Source organism: Pinus tabuliformis, chromosome Q, assembly GCF_031772625.1.
Source record: "Pinus tabuliformis cultivar Carrire ecotype Pingquan chromosome Q, CPIR1, whole genome shotgun sequence".
Classification (NCBI taxonomy): domain Eukaryota; kingdom Viridiplantae; phylum Streptophyta; class Pinopsida; order Pinales; family Pinaceae; genus Pinus; species Pinus tabuliformis.
The window spans coordinates 740191097-740197937 of NC_142296.1; positions in this window are offsets into that span (position 1 = coordinate 740191097).

The following is a 6841-nucleotide window of genomic DNA, read 5'->3' on the forward strand; positions in this document are numbered from 1 at the left end:
TGATATGAATCCCCTTATGCTTTAATATAGTAAAGACACTCTAACCCTTTTGGAAACCAAATGCTATGTATTAGAAATCAATCAAGACAAGCTACAATATGATTGTTTCCTAATCTTCGATTCGTCCATGTAGATTTTTCTACTTTCGAAACCACATCAACTAAGTCCCAATCTGCTATTAAGTCCTCCATACAATACCTAAAGGGATATATCACTATACTTCCTCCTCTTTTTCAGAAGCACTCAAATTTGTGTTGAAGTCGCCACCCAAGATACAGTTAAGGTGCTGATATCTACTTTTAAGATCATCTAAAGAGACAAAATTTTGTTTTCACATTATACAAAACTGGTGTGTATATATTGATGAAGGGGATTCAAATTCCTATGATTTTTTACTCTAGTAGCACCATAATCCAATATGGATATTTTAGACAATCCACAAGGGAGAAATGTAATTCAGACTAGAATATTCCCAACCCTTCTGACGCTCCTCATATTATTCAAACATTCTCTTGCTTCCTTTCTAGAATACTTATGCGGCTTTGAAAACTTCCCATTCCTTTAACTTTGTTTATTAAAGAAATAAAACCCATGAATCTTCCTGATTCACTATACCTTTTATTGCAAGGATCTTCACAGGGCTCCCTAAACCCCTTATATTCCATGATAGAAATTTCATTTGGAAGAGGGATTTTGTGGAAGATCCCCCCCCTTTATTTCCTTCACAGTTTTTACCTCCTTTTCCTTTGTCTATTTTTGTTATCATTGGTTGATTCCCAATTTCTTTGTTATTCTATGCTTCCTTCTCTCTTAATACTTTCTGCTTAAGTAACCCCTTCTTTTTGGAACTCTTCATTTCATGGCTACTTCTTCATTAGCCCAAACCAAGTTTTGGGCCATATTCATGGTTGATAAACTAGAGATTTATTTTTCAATGCTAATAGAAGGACGGGTGGCCTAAACCAAATATTTTTGCTGTGACAGGATTTGAGGATTTGTGGGTTGCTGGAGAGGCACGTTCTCATTAATTTCTCATTCTTTGATGTCTTCAGAGTCTAAATTATTCTCCTGATCTTCCTCATTCCTTTTGCTAGGGTGGTACTTTGTAGTACCATGTTATTGATTTTGAAGGGTGTGGAACGAATTTGTAGAAGTTGATGGTAAATTGTTTCCCTTGGGGGCCTGGGGTTTTTGAGTTGCACCCTTACCTTTGTTCCCACCTTTCCTTTGGGTCTGCCACTTCTCATTAGGAGGATGGTTTTGCTTAGGAACCTTGTTTCTAGAAGCTTTGGAACAATCACAAGCAAAATTTCCGTATTCGTGAAATAATTGACACTTAAACAATATCTGCTCATAGTTTAGGATTTGGTGGTACTTCCACTCACTTAGGGTTAGGTTGATATCCATTGGAAGACCCTTTTCTAAGTCAACCTCCACACAAAATTTTGCACAAGTAAATTGGGAACCATTGGGCTCTTCTTTGTCCAAATATTTTCCTACCCTATTCCTAATAACTCTCAAGCAGTCATTGCTCCAACAAGACAAAGGGAGACAGGGAAGTTTTAATTCGAATAGGATTGTCATGGGAATGTCTTCATCAGGGTTGAAATCAAAGGTCCATTTATTCAAGTACATTCCACAAGATCCAAAGAAATATGATCCATTTCAAAATATTATGTATCAATATTCCTTAAATTCAAACAAAAAGGCAACAAATCCATTACCTACTACATACAAAGCTATATTACCTCTCATATTTTATTCCCATGTTTTGTTGATCCAAGCCTCCATTAACCGAGGAGATGACCAATTTGCAGTAAATTTCCCTTTGAGGGCTCTTTTCGAGTAGAAAAATGATCCAAGATCTTTTGCTTATAGATGTATTAAAGAATTACATGCATAAATTGTAGCTTAAACATAGAACAAGGTGCACATGAGAGAAGAGGAGAAACACATAAAAGCAAGAAAGAAGACAAGAGACTTGATAATGGAGTTCGTCCGATTTGGACTATGTCTCCAGGACCTACTCAATCAATGGGGAGGCCTTCATTCATTAAGTGGTATGAGAAAGAAGAGAACAATCATCATTTACAAAAAGGAGTCTTATACCTCCATTCTGGAAAATGGCTGAAAAATGGAGAACTTTGTTGGAGAAATGGACAACATCATTGAGTTCGTGGCATCGAGAATTGCTGAAACCATATAAAATTTGTCAAAATCTAACAAAGTGAAAATCTAGCCCACTGGAGAAATTGCTCATATCATGGTTCTGCCCCCCCTCGCTGCACTACTCATGGTTCTGCCACCTGAAAAATTGGTCTACCTCAAACTATGTGCATGCTCCTCCTCCCTGGTGCATTGAGAAAATATGTTTATTTAATGTTTCGATGGGTAGAATTAACAAGAAAGAAGTTTGATGTAATGGTAATAATAGTAAAGTTGTTGAGGAGGGGTCGGGGGATCAAATCTCGCCCCTCCCCTTTTAACCATAACATGTTATAAAGTTTTTTTGGGGGGCGGGTCCGTCAGTCTTGGTGGCCCGCTCCCCCCATTTCCTTTATGTTTGAGTGAAGTGGAGGGGTGGCGAGGTTGATAGCTCGCACCCCCCACCATTTCAAGTGTGGTCCGTTGTTTGGTTCCGGGGTGGCGGGGTCATGGCCGCCCACCCTACTTGAACTAACATATGGTTCTGGTGGGTACCAGGGGCGGTGGGGTCATGGCCGCTCGCCCCACTATTTAAATAATGTTGTTATATGGTAGCTCCAGGGGCAACGGGGCCATGGTCACCTACCCCATTTTTTATTAATTTTTTATAACCACCACCCCTTTGGGGATTTTCTAGAACCTAGGCATTAGGAGACAAATTAATGGACCCAAAAATTTTCCTAGAAAACTGGCCGGATTCCAATGTCGGATTCTTGCCAAATTGCGCCCTCCTTAAGCTTGCCACATGGGTAAGTCAACCCTCAACTTTGACTACCTCTATCTTCCTCATTCGGACTCAGATTGGGGTGCCATTCCCACCATTGGAATCAGGTCGACGAGTACTTTGATCTAATTTCAACTTAATTGAATTTATGCCACTTTAAATTTTGAGCCTTTTTGATGCCCTGGTGTCTAGAGATGCACCTGGATCAATCCTCCCCATTGAGGAGCTTTTGGACCGCCTAAAGCTTTATCATTAAATTGGAAAGTGATGGAATTGTTCCCTCACTCTTTCTTTTTCCAACCATTTTTCCTTGCTAGGGTGCATCCCTTTGAAACCAACTAGAAGGTATTCCACATCTCCCCATCATGAAGTCCTAGTTCTTCTATCAAGGATGATATCTTTAGGTAACTCATCGAGATACTCTGGTGCAAAGTCATCAACTGTAGGAACTGTGCCCACCTCTTTAGTGTCCATAATAAATGGTGGCTCATACAGCTTTAAGTTTTCCACATTCACTATAGAGTACATTTGCATATATGTCTCCAAATTGAGACGGAAGGAATTGTTTCCAATCTTCTCGAAGATGGTGAATGGACCATATCAGATTGGTTGTAACTTCTTCCCTTCTCCCTTCATCCTGTCCTTGCTGATATGGAACCACACTTTGTCGCCCACTTGAAATTGATGTTCGACTCGGTGTTTGTCATGTCGAGCCTTGTACCAGGCTTGACTTTTCTCCAACTGCTTCTGTATTGCTTGGTGAATCAACTGGATCCACTGAATGAACCGCTGCGCTTTGTCCTTGTCATCACGTCCACTAGAGTCATCTTCCCTTCCAAAGACCATATCAAAAGGATCTTTTGGTAGGTAGCCAAAATATGTATGAAATGGTGAATGATGCATAGATGAGTACACTGCTCGATTATAGGAATGTTGCACATATAGAAGATGTTCATCCCACAACTTAGGATGTTTCCCACAATAAAAACGCAACAAGTGTAACACAGTGTGGTTGACCACCTCTATCTGTCTGTCAGTTTGTGGATGAAATTTCGTGCTTCTTTTCAATTTGGTGTCCATCATTTTCCACAAGCTGGTCCAAAATTCTCTGAGAAAGCCAGAGTCCCAATCTGACACAATCGATGTGGGCAACCCAAAATGGACCCAAACATGCTGAAAGAAAAGATAAGAAATCTTCTTTGCAATGATCTACTTTTTACAAAGCATTAGAATACACATCTTACTAAAATGGTCAACGACGACATACAAATAGTCATGACCTTTTCTAGACAAAGGCAAACCTCCTACAAAATCCATCAACACACTTTCCCATGGATGACTTGGAATAGGGAGTGGTGTGTAGAGCTTGAGTTTTCTATTAGAGGGCTTTGAAACATAACACATCACACATCCCTTTACATAGTCTGTCACAATGTTCTTCATATGAGGCCAAAAACAAAATCTTTGTACATGACACAAAGTTTTTTCAACACCAAAATGACCAGACACAAAGGAGGTGTGGGCCTCCCAAATTACATGTACCCTTTCCCCTGTGGGTATACACAATTTGCCAATATGATACAACAGTTTTCCCTGCAAGTGATAGTTGTCCACCTGTGAACCATGGGTTAGTTTTGCATAAATCTCCTTATGGTCATCATCGTTAGCATATTTTTCAGCATAACATTCAAAAGATAATGAAGCATTATGAAAAATAACAGAAGCAGAAATAGGAGGGCAAGATAGCATATCGACCACTTTGATGCTAGTGCCCTTCTTATACTTTATTACCAGATGAAACTGCTAAAGAAAACCCATCCACTTGAAATGACGAGATTGCTACAACTTGGTTTGTGACTGAAGATACTGCAAGGGATGATGATCCATATGGATGATGGTCTCCTTGCTGATCAGGTAGTATTTCCACTTTTTCACACTATGTACCAAGGCATATAACTCCTTGTCATAAGTGGGATAGTTTATCATAGCTTGAGAGAACCTCTCTGAATGGTAACATATTGTCTTCTTTTGCTGCATCATTACAACTCCCATGGCATATCTGTTGGCGTCTGTCTCGATCTCAAATGGCTACTAGATATCTGGTAAGGCCAAGACCGGTGCGGTGCTAATCTTTTCTTTCAATGTTTTGAAGGACTTCTGCTGCTTTCCTCCCCATTGAAAGACCTGCTTTACACTTGTCAATGTGTGTAAAGGTGCTACAATAATAGAGAAATTGGAAATAAATCTCCTCCAATACTGTACTGTACCCAAAACGTTGTGAACCTCGGTTACACTATTAGGCTTAGGCCAATTTACAATTGCCTCAACTTTAGAAGGATCAATTTTTAGTTGGCCATGACCAACAATATGACCTAGGTAAACCAAAGAGGTTTTCCCACATTCACACTTTGACAATTTTACATAGAGTTTTTCTTTTTCAATACATCAAGCACTTTCTTCACATGGCATACATGTTCATTCCAACTTTTACTAAAGACAAGAATATCATCTAGATATACAAGAACAAATTCATCAATGAAAGGCCTAAAGAGATCGTTCATGACCCTCATGAAAGTGGTTGGAGCTTTGCAAAGTTTGAATGGCATCACCATCCATTCAAACAACCCCTGTTTGGTCTTGAAGGTGGTTTTCCACACATCTTTCTCTGCAATCTAGACCTGGTGATAACCACTACACAAATCCAATTTGGTGAAATAGATAGCATTCTTTAACTGATCTAGTAAATCATCAATGTGCAGAAGAGGGTAACGATTTTTCACCGTAATTTTGTTTAGTGCTCGGTAATCCACACACATCCTCCATGTGCCATATTTCTTCAGCACTAAGACAATCGGTGAGCCGCATGGAGAAGTGCTCGGTCTGATGATCCCTTTGTTCAATAGTTTCTGCACTTGTTTTTTCATCTCCTCCATCTCAATGGTCGACATCCTATACATGCCAACATTTGGTAAAGGAGCATCATCCTGCAAATGGATCTCATGTTGGATTTCCCTCTTCGGAGGTAATCCCCTTGGTTCCTGAAAAATCTCATCATAGTTCGAAATTAATTCGCATAATTCCCTTTTATGCACATGATCACAACCTTGGAAAGCATCAGATAATTCTGCATCTTCCCCCCTTACAACCATAAGCATGCAACCCTTACTGGAATTCACCAACCTCTTCATTTGTTCTGCACTTACAAGGCTGGCATTGATTTTAGTTTGATGAGCCCTTACAATATATTCTACCCCATATTTTGTGATTTGGTATTTGTTTTCATGACAAAAGAAGATTTATTTTCTATCATATAGATATGGACTCCCTAACACCATGCCACATATGTCCAATGGTATCACATCAAGTTCTACCTCGTCCACTAACTTAGAAGTGATCACAAATTTAACCTTGCACTGCTTAGTTACATTCAATTTTGATTTATCATGTATCCATCCAAGTGGGTAAGGTTTTGGATGTGGTTTGGTTTCTAAGCCTATCTTCTTTACCAAGGACTCTGAAATTAGATTTTCTTGGGATCCAGTATCAAATAGAGTTTCCACTTTTGTATGATTTATGATAACTCTAATATGAAATAGCTCAATTCTTTTTCGTTCATTAGGAAGAGACTCATCTATTGAACTAGTGCCTTCATGTGATTCAGAATTGACATGACGTGTAAGAGTACCTTTTGTTCCTTTTGTTGTGATCAATGCTTCATCTCTGGAATCGGATCCAAGGTCTTGCTGCACAATTGCCACTGTCTTTTGCTTTCCTTTTCCTCCATACTTCATTGGTCTCTTTTACAGGTACAGTTTCCAACAATGATCGTCATCATGACCTTCCTTTTTGCAGTTAGTGCAATAAGGCCTTTCTCCTTCATCTTTCTTGATTGATGCCATCCTCTTCTCCTTT